This window comes from Sceloporus undulatus, chromosome 4, assembly GCF_019175285.1.
Source record: "Sceloporus undulatus isolate JIND9_A2432 ecotype Alabama chromosome 4, SceUnd_v1.1, whole genome shotgun sequence".
Classification (NCBI taxonomy): domain Eukaryota; kingdom Metazoa; phylum Chordata; class Lepidosauria; order Squamata; family Phrynosomatidae; genus Sceloporus; species Sceloporus undulatus.
In genome coordinates this window covers 197520470-197543124 of record NC_056525.1, presented here as the reverse complement: position 1 = coordinate 197543124, position 22655 = coordinate 197520470, and the positions used below count along the sequence as shown (strand labels likewise).

Below are 22655 nucleotides of genomic sequence, written 5' to 3'. Positions count from 1 at the left end.
TACTTTCTGCTTCTAGATCATGGTTTTGTTTGTGGTTCTGTAAAGCTATAATGGTGTTGTTCTAACTTTTTATTGCTATGGATTCTTTTATATCTTGCTGTTTTTAACTCAGCTTTTAAAACCTGCCTTGGAGATCCATTGGGACTGAAGGTGGATGATACTACATTCTGTAAATCAATCAATAAAATCCTATGGGATTCTTTACAATGTACTGCCCATCGAAGAACTGGAAGACTGCAGAAGAAATATATTAAAAACATGATGAAGTGCTGGATGCTGGAAAGTGCCTAAAACTTTTTTTTATTCTGCCTATAGGTTACATTGTTTCATGGTTTTTCATTACCAGCATGTAAGGAAAGGTAAATTTGAAAGCTGCAAGTCTTTTAAAAGTAAACTTTTCTTTTACTTATAAATTTTGTCTTGAAGAGAAAGGAGTTCTTGTATATTGGAGAGATGACTCACATTGATATTTGATATGGTCCTCCTCTTATTTTTCATTCTCACAGCTGAACTTTCTTCTCCCTGTAGTTTTGCTCTTTCTTCCTCTCATTTCTCATGAGGTGTGTCTTACTGTCCTTAATTCACAAATACTGTCTGCCAGTCTAAAGTGTCTTTTTTTAAAAAAGCTGGTCTTCATTTTACAGGTGGAAACCTGTTGCTTCCTGAAATGGAAACCATTCCAAAGTATTCCAAGGGAAAGATTGAGCCAGCTTTTTCATTTTTACTTGCACTGACTCACAACTACAACAAAAATTTCAGGATGTCAGACTTAGATCTTATCTATTTTGCTGAAATAATGCCATTTGACACTGTTTTAACTCCCATGGCCCAATGCTGTGGAATTCTGGAATTTGTAGTTTGTTATGACAGTAGAGCTCTCTGATAGAGAAGGCTAAATATCTCACAAAATTACAAGCCCCAGAATTACATAGCATTGAACCATGGCACTTAAAGCAGTGTCAAACTGCATTATTTCTACCGTACAGATGAGACCTCAACCTAAACACTAAATTTGGTCAAAATTCATGAATGCACATACTTGAGCAAAAAGGACAGGAATCTGGTTTCTTTGGCATTTACCTAGATGTACTTGATGAACTAGCCCCTAAACCCTTACTAGAGTCCCATTAGACAATGCACAAAGTTTGGTGACTCTGTAATCCAAGCATATGGATTTATACAGCATAACAGGCAGACCAGCCAAAAAATACCCAAAACTGAGGACCAGTTACACTGTCCTTATAAATGCATAAATATGTTAGTCTGGATCAGTAGGCAAAAGGATACTGCATTACCTTTGAGACTGAGGGTGCATCCAGACTAATTAAAAGATCAGAAAGCCCCAGATTTTGTTCCTGTTTTTTTCTTATTTTATTGCAGAGATCTATACATGTTTTGTTTATCCCAAAATATTTTATGTCAGCTCCTGGCATAAGAGACTTTTTTACCAGCTTTCCAGGTTGGTTTATTTTGCATCAGTCTGGATGAGCCCTGAAAGAAAGAAGTTTGTAGCATAAGCTTTCATAGTCTGAGAATGCTTCATCAGATGGTGAATCTACTTCAGATGCTGAGTCTACTTCATCAGCTGTCCCTACCTACATTAGTTTATAATCCAGGAATCCTATCCCATCTCTTTACTTTCAGCTATTTCACAATGTTGCTATTTAAGCAGGTTACTTAACAGATATGTGTAATACTGGTGCACAAGGATCATGACACTAGTGCTACAAATCCTGTGTGCTTTTCCACTAGGCAATAATTACTGATTAAAGAATCAATAACAATAGCAATACCAATATCAGAGTTTGTATTCATGCTATTGATCCTTACACATATATAATTGAGCTCAATTAAAGCTCCTTCCCCTTGGAGGCCCAGTTAGCCTCAGATTCCAAGTTAAAATCTAGTTGTTTGCCTGAGGATTTGAAGCCTAGTGACATCACATCTTGGGTTTTCAGTTTATCATATTGTATGTTTAATGACTGTTGGGTTGTTTTAAATTTGTTTAGACTGTTTAAAAATGATTTATTATTTATACCTCACTCTGGCCCAGTACAGATGGGTGGAAAGCGCCGTCCTTGGGCCAGAATTAGGGTTTGAGAGTTGTAGGGTTGTGGTGCTGTAAAAAAGAAGCCACTCTAGGCAACTTCTTTTTGGCAGTGAGTCGGTCTTACAGTGTGCAGCTGCTGCAGCATCGACTTGGGGCAAAGATGGGTGGAGCCTAGCTGCCCATCAGTCAAGCCCCTCTGTTAGCTTCTGATATAAGCCGCATGGAAGTTTCTTAATAGAGAAAATCATGTAAAATATGGTTTTAGAACTAATGGAAAACTTTTCCCAACCATAGTTGCCTAACAAGAATGCCCAGGCTTACTTCTGATTAGCTAAGGTGGCGTACAGACCGCCCCTTTGGGGTGGCCTCCACCTGCCCCTTTCCCCGACGGATCGGGGCCTCAGCTGCCACAGCGGCAGCCCCAGAGGCCCCAGTCTGCTTCATGGCCCAAGGACATCCTGACAGTGCCGGGGAAAAAGAGAAAGGGGCCGCTTGGCCCCTTTCTTTTTTGTGTCGCTGGTGCAGCCGTGTAGAGGCTGCGGCAGCGACACAAACAAAGGAAGGAGCTCCATTTTGGAGCTCCTTCCGGAGCCGCTGAAAAGGTGCCACAGGCGCCCTACTGCGGCACCAAGACGTAACGGCTGCACCACACCATTTGGATGCGATGCGGCCATTACATCAAAATAGCGGCACCCGTGTGGACAGGGCGCTGCCATTTTGTACGTACTCCGTACGTACTAGGGTTGCAGGCGTCTAAAAGAGATGCCCCCCAGGCAACCCTAGTACATACAGAGTACATACAAAACGGCCCTAAGTTATGCTTTTTCAAGTTCCCCATGAGTACAACCAATTATTTTCTTTGTGTAGTATTTTTAAGAGATGTAAGGAAATTACTTGCAATCACATACTTGTAATTTGATAGTGGCCTGTGTTTCTCTGCCTCTGGTTGGTTTTTGGAATGTGTATATAATGGCTGGATTGGAAAGTAAATACATTTTAGCATATCAGGTTCCTATTGATTCAATGGCTATATTCAAGTAAGGATAATCAATAGGATTTAGCCAATTGCAACACAAGAATACAATGTGTGTCTGTAGTATTCAGTGGCAGCTGTGAACTGAAAGGAATTAGTAGTTTGACCCTGACATTTGCTTGTAGTTAAAAGTTCAATTACTATATCTGTGGTCTATTTCAAATGCCTAACTTAACCTCCATACTATTTTCCAAGATGTGTAACGATTAATAGTATTAGAACCAGCTCTGGTGTTGCTGTTGTTATTGATCCTGTAATCCATAAGCAAGGATTGACTAGGAGAAAAGCATATAAGCCAGTATTTGTAGCAACAACAAAATCAGAATTGGTTTTCATTTAAAGAATCCTGTGTCATGTATGTTGCTGGTAATTCATTCTTGATACTGGAAAGTAGTCCTTGTTCAAGTTATTTTTGTTCAACTTAGGCCTGCTTGCTCTCTAACAAAGCACAAGACCTATAGTTGACTACAAGGGCAACCAGGAACCAATGTATTAAATATGTATGTATTTAATGGTGTACCATTGGTTGTGGTCCTACAGTTTTATATCTCAAGTTTAACCTCCAGTTCTTCAGTGTTAAATTATTGATTGAACATCCAATAGCAATCCACTACACTTTCCCTGACATGTGTGAAAGAATGAAAACATTCAAGAAAATTCTATACCTAGTTACATCTTCCTGACCAGAAATTGGTTAGAGTAAACCTTTGATAGATAGATTTCTCCATCTTTTCTTGCACAGGATCATAGAACATTCACTACATTTTATCTCAGCCTAGGGAGAAAACAGAGAAGAATACAAGTAATTGACCCCCTACTGAAATGGCAGAAGGGAAGTATTACTGTTGGAGGAAATTATAGTTCTTGAATGTGCAGGTGCAACTGCCCATCTCTCAAAGATTAAGCCAAATTGCAATGATCCTGCTTATTCTATTTTTATGTATGGCCAGTTTGCACCTGCAATGTTAAGGCTGGTTGCATTTTTTAAAAACCAACAATACAGGACCATCAACTGTCCCTTTAGATCAACATTATCTATGTCATTCTGAAAAAATCCCCTCTCAACTTTCCCTTATCAGCTAATGATAGTAAAAAAGTAGATATTTTAAATATTACACATAGAAGATTAACTAGAATTTTCCCAAATGATGTTTATGTGAAGCATGCATTTGACTCCGAGAAGTTGTGGAATTTTGTGGAAGATACAGAAAGGGTGCAGTTTGACCATTACTTATTAAATACAAAGGCAAAGGAAGAGGATGTCAAAAAGAGCACCATTTTCTCCCTGTTCATTCATCCAGTTTATATACTTGGACTGAAAAGAGGATATAGGTGAAGAAAACGTAAGGACTATATCAAAGCGAGCACTGAATAACATGAAATCTTGTGTCTTATATCAAAATCAATAGACCAAGAATATGTAAAGTGAACATAAAACTGAGATAACTTGCAAATGCTTTTTAAATGATCCACTATACTGATGTCATGTAATTATTGCAATCCTTTTTTTATTGTTTTCTATTACATTCTCATTTTGTGATTCTAGATTTTTTTTCCCTGGAAAATGTTTCCTTTCTCCTCTATGGGTGTCAGTTGCTGAGTATTTCTTTAGTGCCTTTCTGATTCCTTGGGATGTATCATTTAGAGATTAGACATAAAGCAAGTCTTCCCGGTTTGACTTCTGACTCTCTGCCTAGTGCACTCTCTAAATTTAGATGTCCAGTGTTGCTTACCAAAGCTACTTTCATTCACCATATTTCTATTTACTTGTGCTCTCTTTCTCAAAAGAGCCTTGTAAGTTCTACCTTTGAAAAGAAATCAAAATAAATGCTGTTGTTTTTTCTTTATTTCCAAAACTTGGAAGGACCACCATTTATTTATCCCAACAGAACACAGTGCAATCAATTAACTGTGCATAATTTTAATTCCATCCTAAAACATGGATGGGCTGTGTGGGATCCCCACAGGCATTGGCTCAGTAACTGTGGGAGGCAAGACGTTAGACTAGATAGGTCTTTCAGTCAATCTAGTAAAGCTCCTGTGCTCAGGTGTTACTTCTTTCCCATCTTTTCCAACTTTCCCCCACACTTTCCTCATTCACTTTGGTTTGATTTGCTTAACATCCTGCCTAAAGAAGAGTTGTGGAAATCTTGCTTACAGCTATATTGTCATGGTACTGTGGCTTTATAATTAATCTTGTTATTGCTTTTTATCTTCGTGAGATTTCTCTGGTCTCTTTTATACTGCACAATTCTCTATGATGTAAAGAGATCATATAGCACCTTTGAGACTAACTGAAAGAAAGAAGTTGGCAGCATGAGCTTTTGAAAACATCAGTCTACTTCCTCAGATGCTTTTGGTACAATTCTGGCACATTGCTACCACTTACTGTGCTCCATCCTGTGGAATCTTGCAATTTATAGTTTTATTTATATCCTTTGAAAGTATTCTGAGAATAGTTAAAACACAATTCCAAGTTTTGTTTTTGTTTTTGTTTTTTTAAAAATTATTGTAGTGATAGTCCTGTACTACTGCTGATATTCCACTCCTGCTTGGATTTTCTGTGAGAGCCCCATCAGTAGGAAAATTCTCAGTAATCAACCTCTACCAGTCTTTCCTTTTCCTGAATAGTATAGCAGTATCTATGGAATCTATGAAATCCTGGGTTTTGTATTTGGGAAGCACTCAGGCTCTCTGGCAGAGAATTTAAATACCTAATGAGCTGGAGTTTAGATCTTGCACATTCCCCAGTTTGGGTTTTCCATCTCCCTTGGAAGAAAATCCTGCAGAAACAGATGTCAATGGTGAGGGAAAGATACTTTACATTCAGAAGCAATTTTGATTATTATATATTGTTGCTAGTCCATAGCTAGTTAGGCCACTAGAAAGGATTGGGCCACAGATAGTTTGGTTGTTGGCAAAGGTCATCTTTGAAGAAGTAAGATGGGATGTGCAAGACAAAAGTACCTTCTCTTGTCCTGCCTACTTACTTTTACTAGGTCTATTACTTCAAATTATTTTGTTCAGAAGACTAGCAAAACCAAATTTGTAAATAAAGGGTTCTTCCAGATGAATCTAAAGAAGCAGGAGTTCCTGCAATATTCATACTTAAGTTTTGCCACTCATTCCATTCTTTTGAGAGGCTGTTTGTAGTGATTTCTTGGATTCACACTACATCTTTTCCAACAATTTTTTGTTGTTGTTTTTAATAGGGATGAGGAATGAGTTGCTGAGATGATCCTGTAGTTTCAAGTGCAAATTTTCTCCTCTGAATTTAGTCCAGGGGTCGGCAACCTACGGCCCGCAGGCTGGATGCGGCCCGCGAGCACTGTAGGACCGGCCCCTGGCCGACCCTGCCGCCGATTGCCGCCGCCGGAGCGCTCTGTTTCCCCGCCCCCTGGGACGTCCTTTGGCCTCCCAGGGGCAGGGGAAGCCCTGGGGGCCAATGGAGCGCTCTGTTCCCTGCCCCCTGGACGTCCTTCGGCTCCCAGGGGGCAGGGGAAGCCCTGGGGCCACCGGAGTGCTCTGCTTCCCCGCCCTGGGATGGCCTCTGGCCTCCAGGGGCGGGGGGAAACGCTGGGGGAAGAAAGAGGAGGAATGGAGGAGGAGAGGAGGAGGGAGGGAGAGAAGGAGGAAGAAGAGGAGGAAGAAGAGGAAGGAGGAGCAAAGAGAGGGAGGGAGGGAGGATGAAGAATGAGGGGAAGAAGAGAAGGAAGAGGAAGGAAGGAAGGAAGGAAGGAGCAGGAGGAGGAGGGAGGGGGAGGGAGGGAGGAGGGAGGAGGAGGGAGGGAAAGTAATGAAGACAGCAGTCTTTCTGAAGGTGAGACAGTGTGACTTTCCCAAAGTGCATTTCTGTGTATTTTCAGTGCGTTCAGTGCTAAAAGGTGTGCTTTTACAATGAGAGTGGTAGTGATGATGATATGTCAGTTTGTGGGGACATGCACTCTTCTGAAGGTGAGACAGTGTGACTTTCCAAGTGCATTCTGGTATTTTCAGTGCTTTCAATGCTAAAAGGTGTGCTTTTACAAAGAGTGGTAGTGATGTGATATGTCAGTTTGTGGGACATGCACTCTTTCTGAAGGTGAGACAGTGTGACTTTCCAAAGTGCATTCTGTGTATTTTCAGTGCTTTCAATGCTAAAAGGTGTGCTTTAACAGTGAGAGTGGTTTCGGCCTTCCCCTTTGGCCGAAAGGGCCCCTTGGAGAGCCTTTCGGCCGAAGGAAGGGAGCAAGGGCCAAGGAGGAGAGAGGGAGGCCCACACACCTCCTCCTCCCCGCGGGGCTTTGGCAGCCCTGAGGTGTCGTTCGGAGGACACCTCAGGCCTGGCAAAGCCCCGAGGACAGGAGCTGGGGCCGCGCAGCTGCTTGTCCTGCCCCTCACGGGCCCTTATGCTTATCTGAGAGGCAGCTGGGGGCACACGGCAAGGGCAGGAGGAGCCAGGCGGCGCGCTGTCACCCCCTCTCAATCAATCCCCCTTATAGACTGCTTAAGACAGCTGGAGGTTGGGAAGGGGCACAGAAAGCCCCGCCCCAGAGGGTGGAAGCTCCGCCCCCGGCATGCGGCACCGCCCCCAGAGGGTGGAAGCTCCACCCCGGCATGCGGCCCCAACCACCCAGAGGGTGAAGCTCCCACCCCGGCACAGCGGCCCCACCCCGGGCCGAGGGTGGAAGCTCCCCCCTTTCGGCCCCCCAGTTGTCTCAGGGACAGCAACCCGGCCCCCAGCTCAAAAAGGTTGCCTACCCCTGATTTAGTCTTTATATTTCATTTATAATGATAGAGCAAAAGTGCCACTTCTCTGTAATACTTTAATTTTAAGATACTATACTACACCACAATACTACAGCACTATTACTTTAAGACTTTAAAAAAAGGGGAAGGAAGAAGATACTCTTTTGTTCCAATATGTCTCAGACTCAAAATGAAACCAGTTCAAAGATGGGAACAAAATATTTACTTACTTATATATTTATTTGTTTACTGTATATCTTGTCTTTTCTTCATGGAACATGGGTTCCAAGGTAGTGTACAACATTTTAAAAGCACAATACAATTAAAAAAACTTAATACAAAAGTTAAAAGACAAACTATTTTTTATTTAAAAAACACAAGTTAAAACAGTTAACAGTAATAAGAACAAGTTTAAAACAGCATAAAAATACTTTAAAACATAACAACATAAAAACACTTTACCCTCTGTTAAAAGCTTTATCTGCTGCATACACTGAAAACCAAACACTTCCTTTAAAAAATAAGGTCTTTACCTGCTGGTGGAAAGACAGCAGGAGAGGGTGAATTGGAGCTCCTGAGAAAGGGAGTTCTATAACTTGGGAGCAGCCACTGAGAAGGCTCTCTCTTGTGTTCTCACCAGACGTCCCTGTGATGTTGGTGGGGCTGAGAGAAAGCCCTCCACTGCAGATCTTAGAGCAATGTTACAGAGAGAATCCCCCCCCCCCCCCGAAATAGTTTGAATGTGCTGGGAATGGCCATAAAATAATCCAGGAAAATAAAAACATTTTTGGCAGTATATTTTATTAGACTTATAGCAATAAACACCACAAACTCCTTACATATTTGCCCAGTATGGAAAAGGCCAAAGTTGATCACATCCATTTTGATTTGGGTGCAACTTTTATATCAGGGTGTTAGGCCAAACTCTCAAGGGCCAAGTTCTGTATCAGTTCAGCATTCATTAGTCACACAGACTTTAATGTGTTTTGAGATCGTGTTTTTCAGATCAAGGGTTTCTCCTGTTAAAAATCAAAAAGCACTATGCAGCTATGACATATGGATATTCCATGATGGGGTGGGGGATAAATGGTCAAAAACAAAGGGGGGTTATGAAAGGAGGATGACATCATCTGAAGCCCACATGAAACTCAATGAAACTCAATGAAAGAGACAGGACAATTATGTAATTATTATTATTGATCCTGTAATCCATAAGCAAGAATTGACTAGTAGAAAAGCATATTAGCCAGTATTTATAGCAACAACAAAATCAGAGCTGTGTCATGTATGTTGCTGCTATCCATTCTTGACTACTGGAATGTACTATCTTGTTCAAGATATTTCTGTTCAATCTGGGCTTGATTGCTCTCTAACAAAGCACAGGACTATAGTTAACTACAAGGGCAACCAGGAACTAACATATTAAATATATATGTATTGTACCACCATTGGTGGTTTACCATTGGTTGTGGTTCTACAGTTTTATTTCTCAAGTCTCACCTCCAGTTCATCAGTGTTAAAATACTGATTGAACATCCAATAGCAGTCCACTACACTTTTTCTGACATGTGTGAAAAAATGCTGTCATCATCTGAAGCCCACATGAAACTCAATGATGTAATTATCTATAACTGTTTAAGACAGGGGTAGGCAACCTGAGGCCCGCGGGCCGGATGCGGCCCGGCGAGGCCTTGGGACCGGCCCCAGCCCGGTCCTGCCGCCGATTGCCACCGGGGCCTTTGGCCTCTCGCGCGCAGGGGCAAGGGAGGCAATTGTCTATAGACGCCTCAGAAACATGCATTTATATTAACATTTTTAAAAAAATCAGCAAATTTTTTGTGTGTCCTCCACTTTTTTAAAAAAAGTGTCCACCATTTGAAAATGTTGTCCTACATTTGTCCCAGTTTATTTATTTATTTAAATTTAAAAAATTATTTAATTATTCATATTTTGGCTTCGGCCCCCCAGTTGTCTGAGGGACAGCAATCCGGCCCCCGGCTCAAAACAGTTGCCTACCCCTGGTTTAAGAGCAAGATGCCTGGAAAGGGCCATGCTCTTTCAGGGTTGGCTACTGTCTCATTCACTGAGAGGGATCTATTTCTCTTGCCCTGTAAGAGGTGTGGAAGTCAACTACATGGCTAATGGGTGGCCTAGGAAATTATTTCTCTTCTGAGTCCATGCCAACTTGGCTGAGGTCAAGTTGAGGATTTAGAAACTGAGGTACTACACATAAAACCAACAGTTTGTTTCCTTATCAGTGAGGTTTCTAATCTGATTTGGGAAAACACAATGCTTTTGTTAGCCTGCTTGGTATCTTTTACCAGGCAAGGGCAGAATGCAAGGAGAGGTTTGATATTGTTAATTCTTCTGGATGTATCCCACTGACCATGATATTAATTTAGATCACTCTTGATAACTTGTGTGGTGTAGGATGGGATACCACTTGCAATATTCTGTTCCTAGTTAGATTGTAGGTTCTAGAGCCTATCATTTTGTATCCACTGAGAGGCAAAACAGTCACTCAGCACTACTACCTAGATCAATTTGTACAGAGATCTTTTAGCACTTTTGGGACTAACTGAAATAAAGAAGTGGAAAGCACGAGCTGTTGTAGATTAAAGTCTACTGCCTATCTAGATCATTGATTCCTAAACTTTTGTCCTCCAGGTGCTTTGAAGTTTAACTCCCAGAAATCTTAGCCAGTTGACCAACAATCAGGAATTCTGGGAGCTGAAGTCCAAAACATCAGGAGGACAAAAGCTTGGAAACCATTGCTCTAGATCAAAGTCATGGAATGCCTTTCATTAGCTTTAGGTGTTGCATTACAATTTCCATAATCTCTCATTGTAAACTATGCTGGTTAGCATTGATTAGAACTGTAATCTAACATCTTTTGAAGGCCCATGCATGTGCCCACTTGGGCTAAATTCTTGATTATGATATTGGGAGGCTGTTATTCATTCCTAAGTGAGTTATCATATAGGGCTTCCCACTGTTCAGTATTTTGTCCTATGCTTTTTGGCATGTATACAAACTCACCGAGTAAAGTAACTTAACAAATGGAACTTCAGGACTATGACTAGCCTGACAACCTAGAAATCTTCACGTATTTTATTCTTGCATGACAAACCCAAGATTTCAAAAGTCTTTTCTCTGTAGGGCAACATTACAATAGTTTCTGTGCACATTTGTATGATTCTTTTCATATGCAGAAACTTATTGATTTGGGGGGGAAACTTTTTTGTCTGGACAAGAGGCTAAGACATAATTTCTCAATGAAGATGAATGAATTTGTGAATTGTGTGAATATTATTTGTATTTCTTCTTCCTTATGTCCAAATTTTCTTCTGGAAATAGGTGTGGCACAGGCTACTTGAATGAATGTCTTCAGTCTGCAGTGTTTTAGATAAGGATGAACAGAGTTGTGTTCAGTTTAAACAGAATGGAGATTATGAGTATGAGAAGAGATGATCAAGCAGCAAACAGAGGGTGGGGTAGGGAGGTAACTGCTCTCACTGAGGTCATATTTCATCTTAAGGATCAAGTTTAGAGTATTTGAGTGCTTTGAGATTTTCTTCAGGATGTCCAGGTAGTGGCTGTAGCATGAAATTTAAAACAAACAAACAAGAAAACCCACAAATGCTTTGTTTGGTTAAGCATCTGAGTCTACAACTGGGACACAAAGATTTGACTAATGCACCTCATGTTTTGGTGATACCAGATTAGCCTACTACTGTAATTCACTACAATTGGTGCTGCCGTTGAAGATGTTCCAGAAATACTATCAGGTTCAAAATGCAGCTGCCTTGGTGGCACGGTCCCCAGCTGGAAGCTGCTAAAAGGTAGAAGCCACTATTTGTTCTAAAGTAGAGTTGCCAGTTCTCAGGACCTGGCCTTGTGTCTCTAGTTTTCATGGGTAATCTCCTGTCAGGTGATGAAGATGCAAAATCCCCACTTCTGGTAGGCTCAGCTCCAGGCAAGATGAAGGGGCTGTATGAAATCTCTAGCTCAGTTAGTAGAACAACAGCTTACTATAATTTGCAAGGCTTAAGTTATCTGTTGCTTCAATTTACAAAGAATCTTCAGGGGTGAGAAGGTGTCCATGTATTTAGTGAGTCATCTTCTTTCCCTTCTAGTCATTGTGATGCCAGGGCTCATTCCTCATCCTGCTCTGCATCCACTTTCTGCCTAGAAGTTTGCCTTTGCCTTCCCCTCAGCTTGAGGGAATGTAACTTGCCCAAGGACACCCAGTGAGTTTGTGTGGCTGAACTGGATTCAAACCCCGGTCTCCAGAATCATAGTACAATGCTCAAACTACTATACTATACTGGTTGTCTATCTTCTGCCTAGAAGGAAGTAGGCCAGATGAAATGTTCCTTATCCCATCTACCAAATTCCCTAATAATCCCTTCATGTCACCTTGCTCTGGAACACCTGTTTAGCTAAGAGTTCTCTCTTAATTTTCAAACAGAAAATAATAATAATAATTTGTTTTATTTATATACCGCTATTCCAAAGATCATAGCAGTGAACAGCAAGTAAGCTAATTAGCAAGTAAGCTAATTTGCCCCCAACAGTCTGGGTACTCATTTTAGCGACCTCGGAAGGATGCAAGCCTGAGTCGAGCTTGGGCCCTTTTGCTGGTCTTGAACTCGCAACCTTGTGGTTTTGAGTGAATGGCTGCAGTACAGGCATTTAACCACTGCGCCTGTACAAGCTGTCAACAACTGTGCTTATCACTTTATGCATCCCTCAATGGCTGTTCCTAGGTCTCAGATTTTGGTCCAAAAACTTCAGGGTTTAGAACAATCCTGAACTGGCAACACTAGTAAACAGCTGCTTATAGCTGAAATGATACAGAAAGGTATAATAGATATTTGTGTTAATAGCAACCTTTTTTTATCCACTAGTAGTTGATAATGTCATGTTAGTAGGTTTTCTCCTGCTCTTTGAGCTTTCTGGTTTTTTTTTTAAATGTAAGCGTGACTATTTATGGTGCTTTCATAAGGCCAAGATCCCAAGCACTTTTAATGTAGTATAAATATAAACCAGCAAAGTTACACTGGCTCCCACAATCATTCATAGATATCATGGATTTGAGCCATGGTACAATGGTTGGATAACTTCCCACCCACCGAATCAAAAACAAGACAGAGAGAGGACTAGTTTTGAGGAATAATAAGTTGTTGTTTTTTGTCACTGTAGTCTTTGTTGTAATATTGTTGTGTATTTTATGTGATATGTGTTATCTGGAATGATTGATAAATGTCTTTTTTATATTTGTTTTAAAACCAATAAAATAATTTTAAAAAAGGAATGATAAGTTGCACTAGTGACTACATGGATAAAACCCCTAAGAAAGTACAGTGCACCCATGCTATACGCAGGTGCCCCATATGTGTCTTCCTGCTTACGCGGAAGCCACGCGGCGGGAGAATAAATGGCATGTGCACCTGTGGCGCACGCACTCTCCCACACTGCGAGCATGAGCCACATTCAATCGAATGGGTCTCAAGCTTACACGTTTTTGGCTTATGCGGGGGTGGGGGGTAGGGTCTGGAACGGATCCCCTGCATAAGCCAAGAGACCATTGTACAACCACTTGTGCAACAATTTTTATAACAGGGTATGACCCTGTTTTCAACACCATTTACAGAAATACACTAATGTTTGTTATCTATCTAGTTTTCATGTTAACTACTTTGGCTGAAACATGTTCTAGATATGTACTAAGTAAAATATATAAATAAATATACCCAAAATAATCTAATGCAAGTATTACTATTTTGATTTTCCTTGCAATAGTTTTACTGCTGGAGCACTGATTGGTTTTCATTTTCATACGTATGGATGTATGTATAATCTAAATCAAACAGTGCTGGTGAAAAATAATGTACTGTAGCAATGCAGAGAATCTTCAATTCTCCAGATATTATTGGTGTCCAGCTCCCAACTGCTTCAGCCATCTTGGTCAGGATACTGTGAGCAACATCTGGGGGGCCTCAGGTTCTCCACCCTATTCTAGATGTTATTGATAAACTGAAAACAAATAAACCATCAGGTTCAGATAGTATCTATCAGAGACTTAAAAAAACCTTCAAATGTGAAAAGTGAAAGTGCTGAAAATCTATATGAAAATCTATATTGTCTTCCTTAGAATATCATCCTCTAGAGGACTAGAAAGTGGTCAAGGTAATTTTTAAAAAATAGGAACAGATTAGGAAAGTGCATTTCAAATCAATTAGTTCATCTTACAGTTTGAAGACCCTCCCTAGAAAAGTAGTCAGTTGCTATCAGAGACCTGAATCCTACTGATAGTCCCAACTAGAGTGGTTACATTTTATCAGTTAGATTTATGCAAATGTTGATTCACATTCAACAATGAATTCAATAGCACTACCCATTTTCAGACTACTAATAAAATGTAGGCCTGCTATTATAACTTTAAAAATACCTATTTATTTTACTGTTCTTTAAAAATAACTAGAAGACTTACTTAAAGTTATCTCTGCTTTAAGTTAAATTTATAATGTAATTTAGTTGCATATTCCTGGGAGAAAGATTAGAAACTACTGGTTAATCTCACCCAGTCTTGTCATCTCTGTCTGGAAGCAATTTTCTGGGGTTTCATACAAAGACCTAAATCCTATTGTTAGTCCTGACAGATTGGACACATTAAATTTGTTGTTTAAATGTTATCTTACAATTAAACAATGGATTAAATGGGTCTACTCTAACTGGGACTAATCAGCAGGATTCCAGTCAGGATTTTTTTCCTTAGCCCTACATAGATATCATTGCCATTCTCTGGTAGAATTACATCCAAGTACTAACCAGGCCCCAAACTGCACAACCTCTGAAACTGTGTGTATTCAGACTAGTATGCCTTGTTAACCAGGGAACTAAAGTTAGGGATGAGTATTGAAGAAGGGATTATGCTTACTGAAGGCACAAAATTTATTTCAGTTTGGTTAAAAAAAATGGATCACATTTCAGGATGGATGTAAAGCATATGTAAAGTAATTCCATGTAAACAAATGTAAAGTTTTTTCATAGTTAAACTAAAACATCTAACTTCATATATATGATGAAGAGGTATTATTTAGTAGTGACTGGCTAGGAAACAGGATCACAAGTTTGTGCTGCAGAGCTCAATGAAAATTTCTCCTGAAAAAGGCAAAGCCTATATTTGGAACTTTACAAAAGAAAATGGAAATAAAACTACTACTGCCTTTCCACAAATATATATTGCACCCATACTATGAATACTTTCTGCAGTCACTAGACCTCAAAAAGGATATTGTAGAGCTGGGAATCCAAATGATCAAGGAATTGGAACAACTCTGCTATGAAGAAAGGTTATAACATCTGCCACTTTAGAGCAGAGGGGGAAAACCAGTGAATGGTGGTGGATATGATAGAGCTATATAAATTATGCATGCAATGTGAAAGTGGATGGAGAGAATTCACCTCTCATAGCATTAAAACCAGGGTCATCTGATGAAAGTGAATGGCGGGGGGTTCAGAATAAAAAGGACTTCACACAACACGTAGTTAAATCGTGCAATTCACTGCCACAGGAAGTAGAGAAAAGTGCCAACTTAGCTTTAAAGGAGGATTGGGCCAATATATGGAAGAAGGAGCTATCAAGAACTACTAGTTATAATGCCTGTATGTTACTGCCATCATTCGAGACATTTGGCTTCTGAATATCAACTGCTAGGGAACATAAAAGAATGACTGCTATTGTATCTTTCTGGTTTGTGATCTTCCTATACACAATTAATTGATTACTATGGCCTGTTGCAGACAGCCAAAATAAAGCTGCTTCGAGTCACAGTGGAGGTATGGTGTTTCAGTGATGCATGCGTCCTAAGAGTGCACCTTTGGTGCAACTTCTGGACTCTTAGGACACATGCATCATTGAAACACCATACCTCCACTGTGACTCGAAGCAGCTTTATTTTGGCTGTCTGTAACAGGCCTATGTGAGCAAAATGCCTTTGGATGGATCCAGAAAAGCATCGTTAATGTGCTACAACTTATTCTAGATAATAATACAGCTGTCTCAAAAGCTCTTGGAGTCAAGCTTTTATTGGCCTACAGACAGCTTTCAAATTTTTGTTCTTTATCAGAGTAGAAACTCCAGCAAATTCCCTGGGTGTGTAGACTGCAGGAGGTGGAGGAGAAATGTTGGCGGGTGGGTGATCTGTTGAACTCTTACTGCCCAGAACTTCCAACCCCCTGCCACAGCGCTTTCAGTTTTCAGTTCTCATGGTTCCTCCAGCGTATTCCTTTTGTAGATGAGTAAATTTTAAATAAGCACATATTAGCATAACCATTCCTTTTACAGATGTGCAAATTGATTGTAGAAGTACACTTTAGTTCAATAATACAATCAGTTTGTTATTAATTGCCCTCGAGTCAATCTTGACCCATGTTGACCCTGTGGATGATACACCTCCAAGACCCCCTGTCCCCCACTACTCTGATTAGTTGCTGTACATTCATACCCATGACCTCCTTAATAGAGACCATCCATTTAGCATGCGGCCTTCCTCTCTTTCTACTTCCCTCCACTTTTCCTAGCATTATTGTTCTTTCCAATGAGTTGTGCTTTCTCATGATGTGTCCAAGGTACGGCAGCCTAAGTTTTGTCATCTTGACTTCCAGAGAGATATCTGGCTTGATCTGAACTAGGATCCATTTATTTGTCTTTTTGGCAAATATATAAAATATAAAAATATAATCAGTACAGCAGACTAATACTCAATAGGATGAGATGTCTCTAGGAGAGCATCCAGACAGTGCAATCAGTATTGGCCCATTGTTGGTGCTGATTTTGCAGACAGTTCATCTCCCCATTAATCCAGAAGCCCTGATGTTAAGCCAGGTTTTCCTGTCATTGTAGATAGACTTGGCTGTAGATACTAACATAGCAACGTCTTTGAAAACATATAAATAGGCTTAAAATGAACAGTGAAAAGGAGCACTGGAATGGACATAATCATTATTTTTCTAAACCTAGTTCCCAATTGCATTGAAGGTGCGGAACATACAGCCATAAAGCGGCATACTAGCGCTGATTCTAGGGTTAGGGACCATGCAGCAACTGCACGGTCCCTAACCCTAGAATGCATGGGCAGCGTAACAATGGTGCTGCCCTGTGTACACAGGGGCCGCCATTGTTACGAAAGTGCAGCATGGTGTCCACACGTTGCTGTGCGGCACTTACATAACGTGCTTTCCTCACATTCTTTTTCCTCCACAGGGAAGCCGCGCAATTTGGCAGCTGTGGCTTCCCTTCCTGAGGAAAAAAGGCCACCGGCAGGCCACCCTTTTTGGGCAGTCTGTCCCAGGCCAAAGTCACATTCCCATCGAGAGGATGGCAAAATGTTAACAGGGGACAGAGAAAAGGCAGAATTACTCAACACCTTCTTTGCCTCAGTCTTCTCAGAAAAGGAAAAGGGTGCTCAACCTGAGGATAATGGAGCAGAGGACAGAATAGGGGAATTTCAGCACAGAATAAGTAAAGAGAGTAGAGGAACACCTTATTAATCTAAATGAATTTAAGTCTCCGGGACCAGATGAACTCCATCCAAGGGTATTAAAAGAACTGGCAAATGTAATATCGGAGCCATTGGCAATAATCTTTGAAAACTCCTGGAAAACAGGAGAGATCCCAGCAGACTGGCGGAGGGCAAACGTTGTCCCCATCTTCAAAAAGGGGAAAAAAGAGGATCCCAATAATTATCGTCCAGTTAGTCTGACATCAGTACTAGGAAAGATTCTGGAGCAGATCATTAAACAGAGAGTCTGTGAACATCTAGAAGGCAATGCCATAATCACAAAAAGTCAACATGGGTTTCAGAGAAACAAGTCATGCCAGACAAACCTAATCTCTTTCTTTGATAAAATTACCAGCTTGGTAGATGAAGGGAATGCTGTGGATATAGTATATCTTGATTTCAGTAAGGCCTTTGACAAGGTTACCCATGACATTCTTGCAAACAAGCTTGTAAAATGTGGACTAGACAAGGTAATTGTTACATGGATTTGTAACTGGTTGACCGGCCGAACCCAAAGGGTGCTCAACAATGGCTCCTTCTCATCCTGGAGAGAAATGACCAGTGGGGTCCCACAGGGCTCTGTCCTGGGCCCAGTGCTATTCAACATCTTTATCAATGACCTGGATGACAGAATTGGGAGCATACTTATCAAATTTGCAGATGACACCAAATTAGGAGGAATAGCTAATACCCCAGAGGACAGGATCAAGATTCAAAATGACCTGAATAGACTAGAAAGCTGGGCCAAAGCTAACAAAATGAAATTCAACACGGAGAAATGTAAGGTATTGCACTTAGGGCGGAAAAATAAAATGCACAGATATAGGATGGGTGACACCTGGCTGAATGAAACTACGTATGAAAGGGATCTAGGAGTCCAAGTAGACCACAAGTTGAACATGAGTGAAGAGTGTGATGCGGCAGCTAAAAAGGCCAATGCAATTTTAGGCTGCATCAATAAAAAGTATAGTGTCTAGATCAAGAGAAGTAATAGTGCCACTGTATTCTGCTTTGGTCAGGCCCCACCTAGAATATTGTGTCCAGTTCTGGGCGCCACAATTCAGAAAGGAAATTGAGAAACTGGAGCGTGTCCAAAGGAGGGCAACAAAAATGGTGAAGGGTCTGGAAACCATGCCCTATGAGGAACGACTTAGGGAGCTGGGGATGTTTAGCCTGGAGAAAAGAAGGTTAAGAGGTGATATGATAGCCCTGTTTAAATATTTGAAAGGATGTCATGTTGAAGGGGGAGCAAGCTTGTTTTCTGCTGCTCCAGAGAACAGGACCCGGAACAATGGATGTAAGCTACAGGAAAAGAGATTCCACCTGAACATTAGGAGGAACTTCCTGACAGTAAGGGCTGTTCGACAGTGGAATGCACTCCCTTGGAGGGTGATAGAGTCTCCTTCCTTGGAGATCTTTAAACAGAGGTTGGATGGCCATCTGTCAGGGATGCTTTGATTTGGATTTCCTGCATGGCAGGGGGTTGGACTGGATGGTCCTAGTGGTCTCTTCCAGCACTACGATTCTATGATTCTATGATGATGTTACTCCTACAAGCATAAGGGTGAAGAAAAATTGATTAAATGTAATGTGATAAATAGTATAATGCAATAATATAAAATTAACAAAATGTAGTAAATAGCATCCTTGAGCACATATAGAGTGACTCATCGTTTGTTCAAACCCAATATGTATTATTCACAATCAATGTACCTGCTAGTATGATATGATGGGCAGGATCTGTACATCACTGTAGAACCCATATATGCTTGGAGGAAGGGTCTATTGCTGCTGTCTCTCGGGAGGACTGAATTATATCCCCCTTCATAGATACAGAGGCCATGGTCCCTGTGAGTTCACCTTCAGTATGGTTTCTGATGTCCCAGTGTTAGATATTGCCCCATATGCAGCCATCTTTCCATATGGAATGAATGACACAATCTTCAATATTTCACAGATGAGAACCCGGATGCATGTAACATTAGTGAGGTCAAGATGGCAAAGATCATTAAATGAGGAAGAACATACATAGAAGCAGCAGTTTGTTTTTGCCTGAACCTACTGAGGAGGGCAAGAGTCCAGTTATTGCTCTCCTCTACCCACTGCTATTAAATAACTGACTTGTAAGTCAGTTCAATTTTGAGTTTTTAGAGGTTGACCATTCCTCTCACGGCCCATCCGCTTAATTTTAATTTTTAAAGGTCAGATGATATTTTGTGACATTGCATTACTCCTGTGTCCACCAAGAGGTTTTAAGTGAAACGCAGGGTGGTAATCATAACGAGATTTATACTCCCACATTGGTCCCTTCTCACTCATTTTTAATTATATAGTTGAAGCAATAAAATACAATAACAGATTAAAAATGACAGACATGTTATTGGAGAAGGCAATATTGTCCATTACAAATAAGTTTTTCTGTATTTCCAGAATCATCGTCAAGCTGGTATAGTTACAAAAATCCAACCAATAGAATACAATAACAAACTCAAAATTGCATGATTAATTCTTTTTCTTACCCTGGTGGCGCAGTGGGTAAATGCCTGTACTGCAGCCATTCACTCGAAACCACAAGGTTGCGAGTTCAAGACCAGCAAAAGGGCCCAGGCTCGACTCAGGCTTGCATCCTTCCGAGGTCGCTAAAATGAGTACCCAGACTGTTGGGGGCAAATTAGCTTACTTGCTAATTAGCTTACTTGCTGTTCACCGCTATGATCTTTGGAATAGCGGTATATAAATAAAACAAATTATTAAAAACAAATTATTATGGGCAATTCATCATTTTCAAACACTTTCAATATTGCCCCAGAGTATTGTAATGTTCTACCACAGAATTTTTCGGCAAGATTAACAGCTTTCTTTCCAGTAATTCCAAGATGTTCTAATACAGTGAAATTACCCTTTGGCCACTTATCCCTAGCCCCACAAACAAAATCATAGAAACTAACGTTCTTGACCCCAAATTGTTTGATTATTATCCCTCTCAAAGTCTCATAATATTTTGCTGCTTCTTCCAGGGTATGTTCGTTATTCTCCCATCTTACTGTCATATCAACAACCACTGCTTCCTCATTTTTTCTAAACATCAAATCAGGTTTCCTTAAGACGTTGTCCTTGTTTCTAATATGAGATTCATGATGAAGAATCCATTTCTGTTTTTTGGCTTCTTCTGCTAACATCTCTACCAGTTTATTATGCCTCCAGATCCTAGCTTGCTGGACTGTTGGGCATTGCCCCAATGTATGTGATATAGATTCTATCCTTGCTTCACATTTCCTACAAATCTTAACAGCATCATCCTTACCTCTACCTAAAACTCTCTAGTTGGACATACATTACTTCTTAACTTGAGTGCAGTAATAAATTCCCTCACAGTCATATCTTTCTTTGATTTAAGCCAACAATTACTAATATTATCACTAAGAAATATCGGGACAGCTTTTCCTTGACAAGGAAATTCCTTCCATCTTTGCATCTTTTTCTTTTTATTCTCGATTGGGGCCTTATATTTATTTCTCTTATCACCCATCCCTTCTTCATTTTCCTTATTCACATTTATTTCCAATTATCCAAATTTGCTTTTTTTTTTTAATTATAAATACACATAACATAACAAAGACATACACATAAACATATTACAACACAATACAGGGACATATCAGCTTTCATCCATCCGTTAGTCATATCTTAGATCTTACATCAAAGTTTACATCATGTATTTTACACTTCCATAGTGATCTCCACCATTCTTGTTTATCTCTTATAAATTTGTTTCCTCTTCTCTAATTTTCAATTGTTGTACCAGTTCCTCTAATAACAAAGTGTATTTCAACATCAATATGCTATATCGAAAAAGAAAAAAAAAGAAAGTCTGCGCTCTGCAGGTTTCTCCTATTCAGAATAACTATTATACCAGGCTTTCAGTCTATTTTACCCTTATCTTTCTTTATTATTTGTGTTCGCTATTTCTCTAGTCTTTCTGCCATAAGCACAATTATCCAAATTTGCACAAATCTTAGGAACCATCTCTTCAGAACCCCCAGCTGCCAACCAACTTTTTTCAATTTCTTTATCAATACCCAATTCACAAGCGATTTTCCTAATGGTCAAATCTGATGAATCTGCTATTTTTGTAAAGTTTTACACCTTAATTCCACAATTAGTTGTTCTAATACCTAAGCCACCATCGTTCTTTTTCGCATAAATGAAGTTAGTACATGTCGAAGCTGCGATGCATATCATATCATCCGGTCTCCGTAATGTCATTTTTGCAGTTCCAGCTTGTTCATTCCAATATATTAGCCTAGGTATCATGTATGTTTGCAAGATCTCAATTTTTAATGTTGATTTTAGTGCAGCCTCATTAATTTTGTTAATACAAATTTCAACATTGTCAGCCATATCTATTTTACTCACACCCACCCAAGGTTCCCTTCTAACCCTCAAATATTTAATCCCTTCCCCAGGTTGAATTATCAATATTCTATTACCCCCAATTTCCCATGCCTCAACATTATTCACTATATACCATTCTTTAGTTAGTTTAATAAAGAACCCATGAGTTTTAGTTATTTGTATTTTCAACCCCGACAGATTACAAAACTTTTCGAGAATTTCCAAGTTCCTTTCCATACCTTTATAGTTCTCACTTAATACTGCTACATCATCTGCAAAGGCTAGAGTACCAATTGACCAGTTTTTTGTTTTGTTTTATTTCTCTATCCATTTTTTCAATTTTTGTTATAAGAGGATCCATAACCAAATTAAATAATAGGGGCGAAGGAGGATCCCCTTGCTTTACACCTTTACAAAATCTAATTTTTGAGGTAGTCCCTTCCTTAAGCTTAATCGTTGTCGTGGCATTGACATAGGCACTCATTAAATTAATTATGTGTTGGTCCATTCCTCTCTGTTTTAATACATATACTATGTGATCATGTGAAATTATATCAAAAGCTTTGGCAATATCCACTAACATTACTCCCAATTCTCTTTTCTCTTTCTTTGCCCAACTAATAATATTTTTAATAAACACAAATTTTCAGAACAACCTGCTATATTTATGAAATCCCTTTCTCTTTCATTTATCGGGCATGCCTTTCTTATTCTGGCTGTCAAAATTCTTGAAAACGATCTAAGGACACTAGAACTAATTGTTAAAGGTCTCCAATTATTTATGTTTTTCCTTTCTTCCATACCTGAGGTTTTAGGGATGAGGACCAACCTACTTTCTTTAATTATATCTGGGATTTTTCCTGTTATCAGCTGCAAATTA

The 22655-nt window shown here is 39.9% G+C and overlaps 1 protein-coding gene and 1 long non-coding RNA gene across 5 annotated transcripts in view; one reads left to right on the top strand and one right to left on the bottom strand.

Moving 5' to 3' along the window:
* Nucleotides 1-22655, top strand: part of ST18 (ST18 C2H2C-type zinc finger transcription factor) — a 193764-nt gene that overhangs the window by 13088 nt on the left and 158021 nt on the right. The window lies entirely within an intron of this gene.
* On the bottom strand, nt 1224-5914 carry LOC121929746. Its single transcript, XR_006103732.1, has 3 exons — nt 5798-5914; nt 3749-3858; nt 1224-1491 (listed from the first exon to the last, which is right to left on the bottom strand). It is a non-coding gene; the product is annotated as an uncharacterized LOC121929746 (long non-coding RNA).